The 21,196-nt window shown below is 29.9% G+C and overlaps 1 protein-coding gene across 1 annotated transcript in view; it reads right to left on the minus strand.

Moving 5' to 3' along the window:
• LOC107440956 (clavesin-2) overlaps nt 1-18,572 on the minus strand; it is a 60,950-nt gene extending 42,378 nt beyond the window's left edge. Inside the window, exons 1-2 of the mRNA XM_043048377.2 lie at nt 18,554-18,572; nt 18,366-18,447 (exon numbers count right to left, since the gene is read on the minus strand). The gene's annotated coding sequence lies outside the window, so the exon portion shown is untranslated. The remainder of the gene's footprint in view (nt 1-18,365; nt 18,448-18,553) is intronic.
• Between the last annotated feature and the right edge of the window lie 2,624 nt (nt 18,573-21,196).

The following is a 21,196-nucleotide window of genomic DNA, read 5'->3' on the forward strand; positions in this document are numbered from 1 at the left end:
AAGTTTGCTGAAGCAACTAAATTTATTATTTCAAGAAAATTATAATTCATCTATTAATTTTTATTTTATTTTATTTTATAACCGTCGTAAGCAGCCGACCCAATTTTGATGTTACGACTACTAATGTTCAACTCCGTAGCCTTGTAATTTTGAACTCAATCCAGAAGACAAGGAAACTCAGGGATCAAGTATTGGGAGAAATTTGCCTTCGTGGAGGATTTTTTGATGGAACTAGCTCGCATTTACGTTACACGGAGAATCATAATTCTTTAATTCTGAAAACCATAAACAAGCATTTTGTTTTAATTTTTTTGTTTTATTAGAAAAACTAGACGAGATTTAAATTTTATATGTAAAAAAAATTTCTTTTTTTTTTCAAAATAAAAGTGGAATAGTGTTCAAATTTCGAGTGCAGGAACGAATCTCGCATTGTTAAATAAATATTGCGTTAATTTCAAGTGATGTTTTCTTGAAAATGAGAGCCATGCTCAAGTGCTCGAAGCATGTATATTTTTACACTTTTATCACGACACTAATAAAGTTTAATTACAAGTATACCTTTCGATTTTAATTTCATGAGATTGTTAGTTCGATCATAAAGTTTGTTTTATAATTTTATCTAAAACAAACATTATAATTTTATATGAAACAAACATTATAATTTTATATAAGGCAACATTTATAATGCTTATTTATCAAATCAGCATTGCGTAATTTCACGTGATGTTTTCTTGAAAATTTGAGCCGTGTTCAAATGCTTAAAGCTTGTATATTTTTACACTTTTATAACCACACTAGTAAAGTTTATTTACAAGTACACCTTTCGATTTTAATTTCATGTGATTGGTATTTCTAACATAAATCTTGTTTTTTAATTTTATTCACAAAATTAAAATATTGAAATTATAAAAAAAATGATAAAGCAATAAGTAGCTTTTTAAATAAATAAATGGCTTTTTTAAATAGCTTAAATCATTGCTCCCAGTGCAATCTAATGATATAGAATTTTAAAACTATATTTTAGTTATTTTCGGGGCATTTTTAAGTTTATCAAAGCAAAAAAATGTGATTGGGCCTAAAGAAATTGTATTAGATCTCACTTTCAGACCGAAATGAAGCCAAGAAGAAAATAACATCAAAATCATAACAGGTTTTTCTTCAGCTGATTCTCTTTATTGTGATCAAAACAGACGGTGAATTTTATTGCAAAAAAACTTTCGCTGCCACAAAAGAAATTTAAACCGGATACCATTAAGCCTTTGTTCCACATATCTAGATAAACTTGATTGCATCTATAACATAGACAACTCAGCTAGAAATTCTTTTTTAGATCTATCAAACAAGTGAAACTTTTACTTTCAATATTAAGTTGCTCATCTTTTCAGATGAAAACAATCGGATTTGATTTTGACTTGTTTTGTATGGATCTTTAGGTTCATCTCATGCATTGTACTGCAGCGGAAGTTACTTATTTAGTTACTTTGTCTCAAAGCTAATTTAGGTATTTTGAAGAAATACTATTTACATACAATATGCACAGTATTAGATAATGGTTTTCACTGGTGTATGAAGTTATGTTGTACTACAGTGTTGCTTTAAATATAAATTTTTGTTAAATGAACCGTAATATTTTTCTTTAGATATAATCAAGAACAGCAAGATTGCTCAACCCTGTCTTTTTTTTCAATGTCACATGTTTTAAATAATGCTGATACTGTGTATTTTGAGATACAAAGTATCACGTGCATATTATGTAGCATTATATAATAAAACTCAGGAAAAGGAAGCGTTTTATTTTCATCTTTAAATTACTAAGCATAATCATTGGCAAGGTATGAATTTCAGGCATACCATTGTTTATTGTACTTTGTAAATTTTTACTATGAGTTTTTTGACTCAAACAGCAACCTAAAACTGTCCACCAGCCATTTTTAATTGATCTTCAGAGCCATAAGTTTTTATTATTATACTTTACAAGCACTTAATATGGTTTTCAATACAAAAAGAAACATAAAATATCAGATTTTGCAAGACATTTCAATAATTTTCATGATGGACCATGGCTACAATCATAAGCATATATTATTGTAGTTGTCAAAGAATGTTAGAAATTATTCGGAAAAAATGGTTAAATGACAATTTATTTAATTGATATTTAATCATATTCAAACAAAACAGAAAAAAACCATAGGTAAGATTGTATTCAAAATGGTAACTATGAGAAAAATAGTTTATTGACTGATTTCATCTAATACAGTTAAACAACCAGAACTTTATCGCCCCAACTAGACCCACCTAAAAAGCCACTTAGCTCCTGGTAGATGAGTACACAGTATAGCCGAGAGGGCTAATCTGTCACTTTCACGAACAACCAAGCAGAGGCTCGAATCCCAGCGCTGACACCACAATATTTCATTCGTTCCTTTTAACACATGAAGAGTTTTCAGCGTCTGTATTGCAATACCCAATTCGTGACCTTAAGTTAGAATGCGTTACTCTCTGTCACTTATAGATGGCAGCACCATAGAGCTGCTAAACTATCTCCTATTTCCAGTTAAATTCATTCTTAACTGTTTTGAAACCATACTAGTTGTAAAAGGTTAAAAAATCTTATAGCGTTTCAATGAATACGTGTAAACTTTGACATTTTATTAATTTAATAGAGTAATGTTTTGTGAGAAAATATTTTCTCATAAAAATATCAAAACATTTAATCAAATGAATTTCATTTTCAGTTGAGACAGTTTTCACAAGCTTTTCCTTTTAAAATTAAACAAATAATCGGGCGAGCCTCATAGTGAGCATCTAAACTTTACTTCGCGTTCATGATTCCTAGTTAATCCCGAAACGGTGATTAAAACAAATATTTGTTTAATAACAGTTGAGCTCGAATACGTAAATGAAAACAGAAGTTATAAGAAAATAGGATTGCATATTAGTAAGCTAAAACTATAAAAGAAGCTTAGAACATTCCTTCGAAATTGTTACCCTATATATGCCAAATAAGAATGTGAGGCAAATATAGCATCAATTCTTAATTTAGCGATGGCTGGTCGATACGAATTCTGCACCCAGTTCGCTCCGAACACAGTGCTAACGTAAAGTATCCTCAGTGTTAGATGGATCATGGGGTAGAGTCCAGTTGCCGACCGGCTAACCGGGAGAGGTTTTCGTGGTTTTTCCCTCCATGTAACGCAAATGTGGGTTAGTTTCATGAAAAAGTCTTCAACAAAATCAAATTTCTCCTAATTATTGATCCAAGAGTTCCCTTGTCTTCTGGATTGGGTTCAAAATGACAAGACTACGGAGTTGAACATTAGTAATCGTAAACCCAAAAATTGAGTCGACTGTTCAGCAACAGTTACGTAAAATAAAATAATTAATCTGCCGCAGTCGTGGTGGCTCAGGGGATTGAGCGCTCGCCTACAGAAAAGATGACATGGGTTTGAATCCCGGTGATGTCTTGTCGATACAAAATCTGAACCCTGCTCGCACTTCAGTGCTGACGTAAAATATCCTCAGTGATCGGTTGTTCAACGACGGTTATAAAAAAATATTTAAAAACAGTTTAATTTATGTTTTAGTGTAAATATTCATCTTATCGTATATTTTATCATGTGTCCATCTTATCGTATATTTTATCATGTGTCCATCTTATCGTATATTTCATCATGTGTTCATCTTATCCTATATTTTATCATGTGTCCATCTTATCGTATATTTTATCATGTGTCCGTCTTATCGTATATTTTATCATGTGTCCATCTTATCGTATATTTTATCATATGTCCATCTTATATCTATCCATACAATCTAGTACTTAATCATATTATCAGGCGTTTATTTCGATTCTATGGATCTGTATCAATTATATGGGCGATTACTATATGGGAAAATCTCCCTCTTTACATTTTTTGCATTTCGATTACCACGATGAATTTCAGTGAAATGTTTCAATTTCAAGATTAATGGAAAAAGTACCACGAATAGAAGAAAAAACACATTCAAATATGATAAGACTTCGGAAAAATTTACTAGCTATTAGTAGAAAATATGAAGAAATAAACACTAATATTTCCTATTTTGTTTTCTTCAGTAACAGCAAAAGTAGAATAGTTTCGAGAAAAACGTATGGCAATTTAAAAAGAAAATTTTCTTAAATCTTCTATGCCTACATTTTTGACAAGTAACTCTCTTTTTTTAACATTTTAGTCAAATTATTTTTCCTCCTTAATATAAATCTCGAAAAAGCCAGTTTGAAAAAGCTAAAGCACGCATGAGTCAAATAAAACCCACGTGATTTTCACGGTTTACACAACGCTTCAACTTTTTCCTTTAAAGGATGAAGGTTAAGAGAGTTCAAAGACTTGCTTGAATTGAGATTTTTACGTTGGACTTTCTACTAAATTTTTTTAATGCTTTGAAGGTTTTTATTGTTTATAAAATTGATTTCGCCTCAAATAATTTATATAATGTTCTTTAAATATATACTTTCACTTTATTATTCTTTCATTAATGATGAAAATCATAAAACATATAATTGTGACAAAATTCCATAAATTATACGTGACTAATTGTACTCGGAGAAAAGAATTCTGGTAAAATTGCCGTAATGTATAGCAATAAAAATTCTGGTAAAAAGAACTTGGTTACTCTATACTATTATAATTCAGGTTAATAAAATATATGGTGTTTAAACCATTAATACTTTTTTCATTCATATGGTAAAAGTTGAACGGAAATTTAGGTTTTCAAAATTGTAGTTCTTATTACAACACATCTAATAAAAAATACAAAACTAAAAGTAAATTTTACCGAAATAAAAGATTTTTATGCCATGCTCTAAGGTATGATGCTAAAATTACCAAATTTCATATAATTTAGTTGAACTATATTTTATTGTTAGTTTTAACAAAGCCATTAACTAAGCACTTCGGTTTAAATAACCGAGCTTTTTGGTGTTTCCATTGAGCCAGACACTCGGTAAATTTTATTATATTCTGGTAATTTTGAACATACATTTTTCTTAGCATAGAAAAATATAGAAAATATGCAGCATTTAAAAGATTTTATCTAAAAGTAGTTTAACAGCCGAACCAATTTTGGGTTTTACGACTACTAATGTTAAACTCCGTGCCCTTGTAATTTTGAACTCAATCCAGAAGACAAGGGAACTTCTGGATCAGTACACCCGGAGGTACGATTTGTTATGGGAACATATCATCAAAAAAATTTTTTGATTATAAATCATCAAATGTGTTAAGAGTTACAACATCAACTTTTTTTAGGTTGCAACTTCCGCAAGAGAGGTTAATTTTCGTTAAAAGCGAAATTTGACAACGTCTTTAGCGAAATTTGACAACGTCTTTCCCTTGTATATGAAGTTTCAATTTAGGACATTTTTGACACCACTTAAAATTTGTCGTTCTGACGAGTCTTCACTTTTCAGTAACGTTCACCTGACATAAAAATATGTCACTCAAATTAACTCGTTTGACTGAAAAGCAATTTAAAGCAATATCACATGTCATGGACTTTTAAGGAAATGAATGCAAGTTCATTGATATTGGCTTTCCGTTAGGTGAAGGCATTAATCAAGGTTTCAAATAAAGAAAACCGCAACGTGACAATACTGCAGATTTTAAATGACATTAACACAATTAGCACAATATAAATGATCGATACTATTTTTTTTGAATTATCGAACAAATTTCGATCGAATTATTTTTTTACAATGATCAAATGAGAAGAAAAAATAACAGTTTGACGCATATGGGATACTGGTGTCTCTTTTTATATATTTTTTCTGTCTCTCTAATTGCCAGAAAAAATATAATTCAGTATTTTTTTAATTACAACAAACTGTCTAATAATTGCTAAAAAATCTGTCACATTATCGGTATATTTGTACTAAGATATGAAATCTAAAAAATGATGTTAAAATTCTTTTTCTCATTCGTATTCAAAAGTTTATCAATGATTGACCTTATAAAATAAAGAAATTTCAATGATGAATAACTTTTTCGCTTAGATCTAAATCACTGCAAGCAAATGCAAATTTAAAAATTTATTGTTTTGGCGTGGGCCGTGTTTGGAAGATTTTAACTCAACCGGAGAAAAGGACACCAATCCCAGTCGATACGAATTCCGCATCCGGCTTGCACCGACCACAGTGCTGACGTGAAGTATCCTCAGTGGTAGACGGTTCATGGGTTAGAGTCCCCTTTGGAGTCAGGCTAACCGTGGCAGGTTCTCGATGTCTTCCTCTCCATGTAAAGCAAATGTTGGTTAGTTCCATCAAAAAGCCCTCCACGAACGCAAATTTCTCCCAATGCTCGATCCAGGAGCTCCCTTGTCTTCTGGATTGGGTTCAAAATGACAAGGCTACGGAGTTGAACATTAGTAGTCGTAAACCCATAAAATTGGGTAGCTGTTCCTCAATGGTTATAAAATTATAAAAATAAAATAATAAATACATTATTTTTCACTTGTTTTTCTCGAAATTAATACAAAATAATAAAAAGGTATGAAAAATATGATAACAAAAATTCTGCATAAAAAGATTTATGATACAAAACTAAATACAATATTCTTCGTGTTCTAAAGAAGATAAATATATATGTGCTTTAAGTCTTTACATACGCATCTTTATCTAGCATTTCATTAATTCATTCTCGTATGTAAGATGATATAATCTTGCAATAAAAATTTTGGCTACTTTCAGGCTAGATTGAATAAAGATAGTGAACCTGTGGCACTGGCATGTATTTTGATGACACGCAAGATGTTTAGATTAAATTACTTCTGCTCAATTACATTCACTGAAGACAATATTTAACGAAATAGCCGCGATGATTCAGGGGATAAAACTATCGCCTTGCAATGAGGAGAACCGGGTTCGAATCCCAGTCGATACGAATTCCACATCCTGCTTGCACCGATCACAGTGCTGACGTGAAGCAGCCTCAGTGGTAGACGGATCATGGGTTAGAGTCCCCTTGCAGTCAGGCTAACCGTGTGAGGTTCTCGTGGTCTTCCTCTCCATGTAACGCAAATGTGGGTTAATTCCATCAAAAAGTCCTCCACGAAGGCAAATTTCTCCCAATGCTCGATCCAGGAGTCCCCTTGTCTTCTGGATTGGGTTCAAAATGACAAGGCTACGGAGTTGAACATTAGTAGTCGTACACCCAAAAGAATTGGATCGGCTGTTCAATGACGGTTATAAAATAAAATATTTAAAAAAAAATATTTAAAAAAAAATATGTGCAGCATTTCTAGCTGCCAGCAAAGGTAGATTCTGAAACAAATACGATTTTGGTTACTATCATATTTTCGGTACACAAGGGTGACTTGTGGCCTCTCCACTATGGAAGTCCACATCGTAAGGGGGCTGGTTTTTTATTGATAAGTATTAAAATTAATAATAATTTTATAAAAGGAACCAATTTAGTTTAATTGCCTATTATAAAAAAATTGCACTATGCACTGTTACTTAAATACCAATTTTAAATAATAAATATTTAAATAATAATTCATTTAAATGTTATTTTACTATTTTCAAACAAAGCAGTCCAATAGCCATAAATAAGATGGCATTAAAACTGTTAACTGTGTTTAGTTAAAACTGTTGTTTAACCTAATAAGGTTAAGCAACTAGAATTTTATCGCACCAACCAGGCCCACCTAATGGAGTTACTTAGTTTTTCGCAAATCAGTACATTTAATAGCTGAGGGAGCTTGTCAATCTCACGACCAACAGAACCGTGATTCGAGTCCCAGCGTTGTCACCACAATATTTCATCCGTTCCCTTCAACACATGAAGAGATTCCAGTGACCTGAACTCCCCAATTTATAACCCTGAACTAATAGAATACGATACTCTCATTCATGCATAGATGGCAACATCGTAAGGCTACTAAGCTATCTCCAATGGTCAGTAAAATTTCTTTTTTTGCGGTTTTGAAACCATGCTAGTTGTAAATGGTTTAAAAACTATATAGTTTTGTATTCATGGTTTCTTAGTAGGGCAAATACTAGCTGTAAACGGTTTCAAAACCGTAAAGATAAAAAATGTATTTTTCCGTAAGAGTTCCGGTTAGGTTACCGTAAACTTTACGGTAACTTTATGGAGAAACTGCGGCCCGTTATTTACCATAATTTTAGAATGAAAATTCTAACAGTATAGGTTAGAATAATGTTGTGAGGGAGTGTTTTAATCAATGAATTCGATTATAAAAAATCGCTTTGTTTCAGATTTAAAGCAAAGTTAATAGCTAAGTAGTAAATATAACTACGCTATGCGTTTCTATGGTTTAAAATCAAAGCAGCTGCTTGCAGATTATTTTTAAATAAGAATCATAGTTAGTGACACATTGGACATCTAAAAGTTAAAAACCGTAATTTAACTGGTAAGCCATAATTTAAGCAAAAAAGGTTTATCATCTCGAACCTAGAAGACTCAAATCTCCACCGAAACATTGCAACTTTTTGCAACTCTAAACTCTTGACTTACTTTGGACAACTAGTGTGTTCAAATCTCTTTCGAAACTCTGGTCCTGAATCATTTTCTGACCGATCGAAGCTATAGTTATCTTCAAAAGGTTGTAAATGATTCGTGTAAATGAAAATATAGTTTCGTTTGTCATACCGACCACTTTCTAATTAACTAGAAAGCTCAAATATCCTCAGGTGTTTAATGACAATAAAAGTTTTAATTGTTTTCTAGCCACTACCAGTAGAATTCAGCTCCCTTTTGTCGACATAGTTTTATTAATTTTATTAAAAATTTAGAATATTTTCCTAATAAGATAAATTTTTAAGTAGGTTCTTGTGTTGGATGACAAGATACTATCGTTTTTAGAGTTCTAAAAGCAAAATTTTATTGGATCGAGCATTAGGACATGCTAGCTTTCATTGAGGACTTTTTTTCGCTTTTCAAATTAAAGCAATTCTAATAGGGTAAATACACCGAAGATTTATTACTATTATTAGTGAATATAACCTTTTTCTCGTTTTCTTGATGGCACAGGAAAACTACTCAATAATTACCAAGGGGTAAGTAACAAAAATATATTTAAATCGTTAACATGATGAATACGGTACAATGGTAGACAATGCTACTACTACATTACAATGAAGATGTTCTTTCTTTTTACAAAATCTTTGTTTGCAGTTACGGTTACAATTTAATGATAAACTCCGCCATCTATCGGTGGTTCAATAACATGTATTTCTACACTTTTTGAGGGAACTAACCTGCATTTGCTTTAAATGGAGAATATAACCACGAAAACTTTCTACGGGTTAGCCCGACGGTTATTGGGTTCGAACCCATGATCCGTCTAGCACTGGAGTTATTTATCGTCAGCACAGTGTTCGGGGTAAGCCGTGAGCAGCATTCGTATCAACCAGCCACCGCTGAGATTCGTACTAGAGTCACCTCATTGTGTGGCGAACGCTCTATCACCTGAGTCACGACGGCTCTAGAGCAGAATTTATCACCGATGAGATTTGTCATCAATTTGAATTGTCCTGTCAATACTAGTTACATAGTGACGTGGTGGCTCAAGGGATAGAGAGTTTGCCTTCAAATGAGGTGAACCTGGTTCGAATACCAGGGATGAATGGTAGATACGAATTTCACACCCGGATCGCATCGATCACAGTGCTGACGTAAGATATCATCAGTGGTAGACAGGTAATAGGTTAGAGTTCCCTTGCCTTCAGGCTAACCATGGGAGGTTTTCGTGGTTTTCCTCGCCGTGCAACGCAAAAGCGGGTTAGTTCCCTTCTCTTCTAGATTGGGGTCAAAATTACAAGGCTTTGGAGCTAAACATTAGAAGCCGCAAGCCTAATATTGGGTCGGCTGTTCAAGGACTGTTATAAAGTAAAATAAAATGCTAACTAAATTTTTTTAAAAATGAAGTATTTCGACGATTTAAATTTTGATTTCTTTCCCATACAAATAAACGAAATGATACAAATTCAAACGGAAGAACATAATGAAATAAAAATGTCTAACATTATTTATTTTACAGTAAAAATTATTTAGATTTTTCAGTTTTCCTAACGGTAAACGTAGGGCATCAGTCTTGTTTTAAATTTAACCTCGAAAACTTTTTCCTTTTGACATTTACGTTCTTTAAAGAAAAGCATCTGAAAAAATTAAAATTTTCCAGTTATTAGTTTATTTAAAAAAAAATTTAAGCATTTTTAAGAATAAAAATTTACAAAAATTTTCATTTTATTTTATAATTTCTATTTGATGTGTAAGGAAACTTTTCTGCGTCAAAAAGAAAAATCAATGTATTCGCAACAGCTTATGAAGATTCACTATTAATTTTCATAATTAGAAGGCCATCGCGTTTCTGAGGAATGATTTCTTCCTATTTTTCTTCTTTTTATTTTCGAATATGTGGCAGAAAAAAGTATCAACCTTGGTAAAACGAGTTTAGGATGACGACTTCCCCAAAATCAAAACATATAACTGATATAATGATACTTACATTGTTTACTTGCTTGTAATTATTTGAAAGAAAAATGCTTATTTACAATTTCGGATACTTTATCTAATGATTATAAGAAGAAAAATATAACTAATAAGTAAAATGCATATTTTTCCTTGATTTACTTGATTATTAGCTTTCAACATTTGTTTTTATTGCAAAACTGTATTGTTCTATCACAGAACTAAAATTAGCATAGATAAAACTTTTTTTTTTGAAAGCTATTTTAAAAGAGTTTCCTTGCTATAGGATCTAAAAAATCCTTTTTTTTTTTTAATCATAGCTAAGGATTTTTCAGATGAATGAAACATGAGTATACCTAATGAAATAACTTAGGCATTATAACATAAAATAAATAAACCTTTAATTATTAATTAGCTAACTTTAACCTTTTTACAATAACTCTTAATTGTAAATTAAGAAAAAAAATATTCCTTTGCATATTTTATTTTCAAAACTTTGTCAATTTTGTTGGTTCACTTGAGCGAGATATAATTTAATATACCTAATGAAACAACTTTAGCTTATAACCTGAAAAATTACTTTTAATTACTGTTTACAGACTAATTACTTTAACTGGCAATGAGATAAATTTGAATTTCTCATAATAATTTTTAATTGCAAAATAGGACAAAAAACAATTCTTTGGCATATTTTGTTTTTAAACTTTTGTCAGTTTTGTTTGTTCAGATGAGCGAAATATTTTATACGACTAATGAAACAGCTTTAGCTTATAACCTAACAAATTACTATTTATAGACTAATTACTTACTAACAATAACTTATATATATATATATATATATATATATATATATATATATATATATATATATATATATATATATATATATATATATATATATATATATATATATATATATATATATATATATATATATATATATATATATATATATATATATATATATATATATATATATATATATATATATATATATATATATATATATATATATATATATATATATATATATATATATATATATATTAATATATATTAATATATATATATATATATATATATTAATATATATTAATATATATATATATATATATATATATATATATATATATATATATATATATATATATATATATATATATATATATATATATATATATATATATATATATATATATATATATATATATATATATATATATATATATATATATATATATATATATATATATATATATATATATATATATATATATATATATATATATATATATATATATATATATATATATATATATATATATATATATATATATATATATATATATATATATATATATATATATATATATATATATATATATATATATATATATATATATATATATATATATATATATATATATATATATATATATATATATATATATATATATATATATATATATATATATATATATATATATATGAAACATTATTTAAGTGTGGTTGAATGTTGCCTTTTTTCTTTTCCTCCCCTTTCTTTCTTTCCTTCTTTTCCTTTTATTTATCTTATTTATTTTATTTATTTTTATTTTGTTAAGTTATTTATTTTATTATTTATTTATTTTTTGAGTAAAACTTATAGTGAACTGGCGAATGCTCTAGTGATGCCATCTAACGATTGAAAATCTTTTAAGTTTTAAATAATATTTTAGTAAGCTGTCATGTATATTTTTTAATGCCATAATGTAATTTTTATACAGATACTCAGTAAAATTAATTAAATGTTTTCGCATTAATAACTAAAACTTCAGACACTTTTTTACTATCTTTCCATCTTTCGTATGTGAGATGGAAACTTTCTATACACTTAAATGTATTCGTAATTCACACACTTTTTACATAACCACGGAAATTAAAATACATTTCCAAATGTTCAATTTAATTCAATGAAGGAGGGTTTAAGGAAAAATTAAATCTGATTTTAAAAAAATTTATAGATTATGTCTGTAAAAGGAATAAAATTAATAAAAAATGAATCGGAATTTTGGGTAGTAATATTTTTATCACAAAACTCAGTTCAGAAAACTTAAAAAAGGATGAAAACTTGCTCTTTTAATATTGACTACTCCAATTTACATTTTTCTATTTATTTTATTCATGTATTATTATTTTTTGATGTAGCAGAAGTTTTATTGGGAAACAGTTTTAGTGCTGCCATCTATATTGAAAGACATCTTTAAGCTACTTACAGTTTTTATTACAATATTTATTTTCACTGCAACAGTATGTTACAAGAACAAATATTATGAGAACAATTTTAAAATAAATATTTAAATGATTATATTCTTAATAATCAAAGAACGACAATTTTCTTGAAGCTTAGTTTAAAATACAAATAAAACCGAGCAAACACATTTTTTAGAAGAAAAAAAATTCGAAAAATGAATGAATGAAGTCACTTGAAAAAATAAAAGAATTTAACGCATCTAAAACTACGATTATCAAATATTTCTGGAACAATTAAATTAATATTGTTTCTCAATTTTAAATTATACAAAAAAAAGAATAAATAAAGTAATACGTATATCAATTGAAATGACAAACAGCACATGATAATTCATTTTTGGAAATACGTCCCAAATTTAGTCGGTGAGCTTTTAAGTCTGAACGTAAATTGAAATACGTGTTTATGAAAATGACACAGCTCAAAATGAGTTTTAAGAAAATGAATATGGCATTTGATTCCGTTTTTCGAAGTTTCCGTTTTATGAGTATTGTTCTTTTTCTCTTAACTAAGTAATCTTAATAATCTTAGTCACTGGGTACAATTTATTGAATTAGTATTTTTTTAAAAAAAATATTTTGTGCATTTCCGTATACAAAATACTTTTCTGTATTTTGTGTTCTCCGTTTGATCTGTGTCCCTTTTCGTAAAAACGCGTATTTCGAGCTGCCTCCCTTTTCGTAAACATATATTTCGAGCTATGTCAAGGGCGCCGGCAGCGGGAAGCAAGAGGGTGCACTTGTACCCCTCTGGATTTTTTTTCCTTTCTTTTTTTTTAACAATTAAAGCGATACAGAAAAACAATTTTGTTATAAATATTTTTATTTGAAAACAAATAATTAAATAATTGACACATAACAATTAAAAAATTGTTTAATCAAACAAGAATTGTAATCGTCTTGTTTGCGGCCCAAATCTGTTTATAACTTTTTCAATGAATTCTGAGTCATCTTTGATTCTTTTCTTATGCACGCTGAGCATGTTCAAACTTGGCAGATATCTCAGCTATATTTTTAAATTTCATTTAAGAAAATATAAATAATATTATATTTTCTATTAGTTATTTAGTTTAACAAAGGTGTATAATAACACAAACTGACTTTTCACAACTGCATAACTTCATCAACACAGTAAATACCAATGTTAAGCGTGCACAAACACGTTAGTATACGAAACTACTGTTTGTAGCTATTTGAGTTTCAAAGTCAATAGCCATGCCAACGCCATCAATAGTTTCTTGTGGCAAAATTTGCAAGTACAAGAAATTCGTACTTTTTTTTTTTAAATATCTTGTTAACAATGAAGAAATGTATCTTGAAAAGAACTAACAGATGAAAGTATATGTAATAACAAAACAAAATGCAATAACAGAAAATTTTACATTTTTTTTTTTCTTTTTGCATTTTGTTTTGCGTTAGTTTGTTAGAGGGTTGCACCCCCTTTTATATTATTCTGCCGGCGCCCTTGATCTATGTCCGTTTTCGTAAACACGCATTTCAAGCTGCGTCCCTTTCATAAACACACGTTTCGGGGCGTGTCTTTTTTTTGTAAACCCACCTTTCGAGGTGTGTCCCTTTTCGTAAACATGTATTTCTAGTTATGTCCATATTTAAAAAGTCACAGACGATTTGTAATACAGTAGGGAACCGATTATCCGGAACGATCGGGACCATCGCTATTCCGGATAACTGATTTTTCCGGATTTCTGAATCGCTAAAAAAAGCAGCTTTTTTTATTGTTAAACCCAACTAAAAAAAATTTTTTTTTGGAAATAATCTTAAAAAGAAGAAAAAGCGATGGAGTAATACACTAATGATTATTTCCAAAATGATGGTAAGGTAAACATCTTTCAAAAAAAGAAAGAAAAATCCTAAAATCTTATGAGGAAAAAAACATTTTTTTAAAAAAATGGCGGGAAAATTTATCGAATTTCGTTCCGGTTTTTTGGTTTTCCGGTTTTCTGATTTCCGGATAACGGGTTCTGTACTGTAATATAGTAAGCAGATATTATCCAGTTCAATCTAATACGGTAATAAAAGTAGTTGAAGTTAACCACTGAAATTTTAAATAATATTGTGGTAAAAATGTAAATATTATAATAATAATAATATAATAATATATAAATAGGATTTTATAATATATAAATAGAGTGTTATAAATACATTATGATATGAATTTGAGTACATTATAAATCCGCTAAAAAATTAAATATCATTCCATTTTTGAAAAAATAATTGATATTGTATAACAAAAAAAAAATATATATATAATTGCAATGACCGTAGCTAATATTATAGATTTTGAAACCACAATCTTGTGCCTTTTAAGTTTAATTTAAAAATTGAAGCCAAATTTTACCATAAAATAGGGTCTAAACAATCCTACAGCAAAATATACCAGAAAAAAAGCTCTCCTCCTCACTTACAATAACGTCACGACCCAGTTTCTAACATATTTTATTTAATTTTGAAACAATTTCCACTGTATAAGAAGCTGTTGTAGACGTTAGCGCACAGAATCTTGTAAATAAGTTTTGCTGGATACGATTCGTAATTGTGATTAACTAATTATCCATACATATTTTTTCATTATTTTCGAGAGTAATTATTTTACTGAAAACGGCGATTTCTTATCAGTGAAGCTCTCTGAAAGAGTTGAACTACTTGCAAGCAGTTAAATGAAAGTGCATTCAATTGTCAGTATTTTTTTATAATAAATATTGTTTGTTATGAGTATTTTTTTATTATTATCACGGTGTTCTTCGAATTAGCTTTTCTTAATTTGCCATAACTAAGTTCTGCTTACTTCTTTCATCACACGGTTTCTTATAAAAAGTCTGCGCAGACTATTTAAAAAGTAAGCCAACTGCGCTTAGGTACTGAACATCTAATATGAAAATACCTGAAAGTAATTTTTCTTACTTCAATATTTATAAAATTGATCAATTAATTTGCAGTAAATGACAATGAAGTAAGGCAAACCAATCATATTCATTAATTAAATAGATTTTAAAGCCTATATATTTGTCAAAACTTTCTTGTTTTTACTATATTTCTAATTAAATAGTTGTTGTGTAAACTGGTTTACGTAGAGGTCTGATAAGAGTACCTTTCAGAAACAGAGTGGTGGCTTTTAGTTACAGAAGGTGTTGGCTAACCTCAGAAAAAAATGTAAGTTTGCAAGCATAAATCGTAAATTCTCAACTACCTGATTAATTATAGTGATCAAAGGAGTTTTAGCGGTTGTAAAAATTTTTTGCCGCTTCAAAAGTTACAACACCCATTTATTACTTTTGAAAAATAATTTCAGTATGATGTTGTTGTTCATTTACGTCGCACTAGAGCTGCACAATGGGCTATTGGCGACGGTCGGGGAAACATCCCTGAGGATGATCCGAAGACATGCCATCACAATTTTGATCCTCTGCAGAGGGGATGGCACCCCCGCTTCGGTAGCCCGACGTCCTGCGCGCGAAGTTGAGTACTCTACAATAGAACAGTTTAACGAGGACCAATACCGCACACCCTCGGTCCCTACGCAGGCTGATCCAAGTGGTCACCCACCCGCACACTGACCGTAGCAAGTGATGCCTGACTTCGGTGATCTGCTGGGAACCGTGTCCTAACGATCAGTCCACTGCGGGACAATTTCAGTAAGATGAGTCAGAGTTGTGATGGCTCCGGGGCGAGAGCGTTCGCCTTCCAATGAGGTGAACCTGGTTTGAATACCACGGGAGGTTTACGAGATTTTCCTCTCCATGTAACGCAAATGGGGGTTAGTTCCATCAAAAAGTCCTCCACTAAGGCAAATATCTCCCGTTACTTGATCCAGGAGTTCCCTTGTCCTCTGGTATGGGTTCAAAACTACAAGGCTACTGAGTTGTACATTAGCACTCGCAAACCTAAAAATTATGTCGTTTTTGCAACGACGCTTATATAATAAAATATGATTAGGATGAGCTGTGATTCAAAGGATAGAGCACTCGTCCCCCAGTCAAGGTGACACAGGTTCGAATCCCAGCAGATGGTTGATGCGAATTCTACTCCCGTTTCGCATCGACCACAGTGCTGATTTGAAATATCTTCAGAGTATGAGTCCCTTGCCGTGAAGCTTAACGTGAGAGGTTTTCGTGGTTTTCCTCTCTATGTAACGCAAATGCGATTTTGTTCCATCAAAAAGTCCTTGACGATGGCTAATTTCTACGAATATTTTATCCAGGATTTCTTTTGTCTTCAGGATTTGGTTTAACATTACAAGGCTATTGAGTTGAACATTCATAGTTGTAAACTCAAAATTGTATCGTCTGTTCAACGAAGGTTATAAAAATAAAAATATGAGGAGGATGACGAATTGTAACATCAACGAATAATGAATAAAAAATACCAATAAACAATCATTATAGTGACGTTACATTTAAGATTCTCTTACTTTATGCAAAAATGGGTTTTGATTTATAAAATAAATTTACAATTTTAAACAGTTTTTAGTTATTAATCAAAAGAACGTGTATAGCCTGCAAAACATTGAATAAAGTGCTGCATAATGCAAGTTCGAAATTATTTTTTTAACTTCATCAATACTTCATATAAAATGCTTCCTTTGTTTTTAAAACAAAATTTATAGGGTGTGAAAAGTTTATCTTATTCGAAACAACATTTTTCCGAAAATTATCTTTCTAGAAAATTTTTTTTAAAGTAATTAATGAAAATTTTTTGTCAAAACTTAGCTTAATCAGATATTAAGTCATTACCAACATAATTCATAATTTGAAGATCCTCTTTGTAATAAGAAGAAAGAAAAGTAAGAAAATCATACCTTAACTTTCAATTTAAACAGAAAATACTCTGAATAAATCTTTAAAGTCTTAAACGTCAAAGATAAAATATCCTATTTTTCATGAATACATTTTATTCTTGCGATAATAAAAATCAATATTTAAACAACTTACTTTTCCTTTCAAAATATATATCTAAGTTCACTAAAGCATATTAAACATTTGTTTTTCATATTATCCTTTTAAAAGAAAATCTAAGCCTTTTTTTTATTTATAATTGGGGTATAATAGTTTGGTTAGCTTTATATTTGTCTTCAATCAAGAATCAATATTTCATTTTTATTATTAACTTATTATCGAGTTCATAATCATGTTAATTATGAAAAGAAAAATGCTTTAAATTTGTATTTTTAACTGTTTTATGACCTAATTTTCAAGCACATTGCGCTATGACCTAAATTTTTTAAAGATTTAAGTTTATTGCGATTAATTAAGGGAAATTTAAATTTTAAGAACGGATTTACAAGATTCAAGCATATCGTTAATTCATTAAGAAATGGCCATCAAATATTTTTTTATGTCGGCTTTTTGACATTTCAGTTTAACAGTTTAATATCTACGTGATATAATAAAAATACTTTTTTGAAATTTTAATCTTTTCAAAAATGGATAACGAATATATTTAACTGGTGTTTGACACCAGTTAAATATATTCTAAAACTTGAATTAAAATCAAATTAATCGCACAAGGTTCTTTAAAAAAAGCAAGAAAAAATAGAAAAACAGTAATGAGCAAAATCTATTGCAGTAAAACATAAATAGAAGATTTTACCTTGATAAAGTTTGAACCGATTACAGATGCCGATTTTCCTATCCAGCTGCTTTTAACGACCCATTCTCTAGTTTGGCAGTTTCTTAAATAAATAAATAAATAAATAATTAAAAAAACTTGATTCTAGACTGGTTTTTTTTTAAAAAGTTCAGATAACAGATTTTAAAAGAAATGAAAACTTGCATTACAAATGCAACCAACTACAGCCAAGAGAAATATCGCCGAAAAATGAGCACCAGTTGCTATAGGCCACTGTATTGTAAATTAGCTTCCAAGTGATGTCAGAATTTCAATATTATCGGGTTCATTTATCATGTATCTAGTTTTTAAATACAACACAATACCGGAAATCTAATATTAGTTTGTTACTTTTTTTATGTAGCATGAATTTTTATAGTAGTGGGTTCAAGTTCTGACCACTGTACTTGTACTTAACGGTTCTATTATTTTGAACTTGATATTTTTGCTTCACAGAATGCTTCTACTATTATTTACCTTAGACCATTAGGTTGTTGTTGCTCACCACAGGGGTTGATGGACAACTTGTTCAAGGCTCTCGTTCCATCTTTGTTGATATCATCTTTGTTATAATAATCTCGATATCGATAACTTCGATAATTATCGACTTTCCATCGGTTGAAAATCCATTGGCTCTCGTTCCATAGGAATGACGATCGTCTCGACATTCACGCTGATGTCATTGTAGAAAATTTCCGCAATATATTCTCATTGGATGGTTATCTTTGTTGATAATAATCTCGACATTAATAACTTCAATAATTATCGACTCTCCTTCGGTTGAAAATGAGAATTATTAAAACGGTATAATGGGGTGTTGTGGAGACAAACAACTAATAAGGAAAAGGATGCCATAAGAATGTTTCCCTCCCTTGTATTATCCCACAATTGGCTGATCACAAGGACACGATTTCCTGTAGACACCGAAGTCAAACATCACTGGCACCGGTCAGTGAGCGGGTGGGTGATCAATTTGATTGGTATGCGAAGGAGCCGCGGGATCGATCTTCGTAAAACTTTTCTACCGTAAAATGATAGATTTCGCCTGTAGGTCTTCGGAATACAAAGGTGGGAAGCAATCGCATCTACAGAAGATCAAAATTGCGATGGCATGTCTTCTGATCACCCTCAAAGAAGTTTCACAGACCGTCGCCAATAGCCCATTGTGAGATGTGGTGACACAGGAGATGGAGCGTTTGCTTTCCAGTGAGGTGAACCGGGTTCGAATACCAGTGATTACTGGTGATCGTGTCTGTGATATTAAAATATTGGAATCGAAATTTTGCTCACTTTCTTATGAAGTTGAGATGTTTAAGGTAGAGAAGCAGGAACTATTGTCTTTATTAGAATTGATCGTCAAAATTCGGACTAATTAGCGACTAGCGAGAGCAATTAACATCTTGAAATGTTTCTGATGACAACGCACTCAAGTTTCCAGCGTTTCCTGATGACTTTAAGCAGAATTTATTTTTAATCGAAATTTTATTGATCTCCCGAATAGGTAGAATTCTAAAGTTTTAACTAAAGCTTTGTACTTGTATGAGTTAAAAAGCTTTGCTCCTTTTTTTAAGAATGTCGAGTAGGAATTATACCTATAGTATCGCTAAAAGTAAATTAATTGTCAATCTCTCCAACACTTTCTCACTAAGTACAGTGCTCAAAACTCAACTGAAGATTTTTACTTCATCAGAAAATTGGCTTAAATTATTTTCTGACCGCAACGAACAGAAGTTATCGAAATTTTATCACCACATAGAATCTATCCTTAAGAAACATTTCGGCCACTTTCTAATAAGCTAGAGTGTACAAGTTTCATTCTCAAACTATGTGCCAAATACCAATACAAGTCTCATTTGTTTTCTAAGTGTCGCAAGTGAAATTTATTGCTGCTTCGTCTTCTTTCCACAAACTTACAAACACAAAACAAAAAATATGAAAATAACAAAACAAAATTAAATTTTAAGCGAAAAATTTTTGAAGTCTTTAATATAATCTAATTTTCTAATTTTTAACGTAAGTGAGAGACAAAATGTTTAAAGCTTTCATATTTAGTTTATTATTTATAGAATCTGTATATAGTTATAATTTATTAAATTGAAAGAAATTAGTTATGAGAAGCTATGCAAGTAACTATGATCCTTTATATAAGTAATGAGTATTGAGGATTACCTATTTTTTGCAGATCATATAGTTAATGTGAAATTAATAGAAAGCGTAATTCTATCGTAATAGTTTAAAAAAAATTGATAAAAAAGGCATTTTTTTAATGAAACTACATAAAAAATAATTCAAGCACTTTTATATTTAGTACGTGCTCTGAATAACCAGTGAATGTATTTACAGCTAATGAAAAAAACACATCAAACAATTTTTATTAGAAAGATATTTTTGATATTTTTTTCATTTAAGTATATTTATAATAATTAGGCCAGTAATTAAATGAAAAAAAATTTTGTTTCTTAAAAAAAATTAATAATTGGCAGAAAGCTTCGTTATGTCATTATAAATAGCTAAGAACCCTTCATCTCTCCTCTGTAAGCTTTCCCTTTTCTTTCATTAAGGCCAATGAGGCCACGTTCTTTTTCTCTCTAAATTGAAGGAAACCAATCTCGAGACAATCGGACTAATATTTTGAAAGTTATAAGGATTTTAAGTACAAAAATTAAAATTTTGTACTTGTATATATTTACGAAACTGAACATGCATCAAAATAAATTAGACTTTATTTTCCTAGTTTAACCCCTTAACGATCGGTTAATTTTCATGAAAACGGTCATAAAAGTGTCTATTTTTTATACACGTATATTATACAC

Source organism: Parasteatoda tepidariorum, chromosome 5 (genome assembly GCF_982258835.1).
Source record: "Parasteatoda tepidariorum strain Cologne lab strain chromosome 5, Ptep-v5.0, whole genome shotgun sequence".
Taxonomy (NCBI): Eukaryota; Metazoa; Arthropoda; class Arachnida; order Araneae; family Theridiidae; genus Parasteatoda; species Parasteatoda tepidariorum.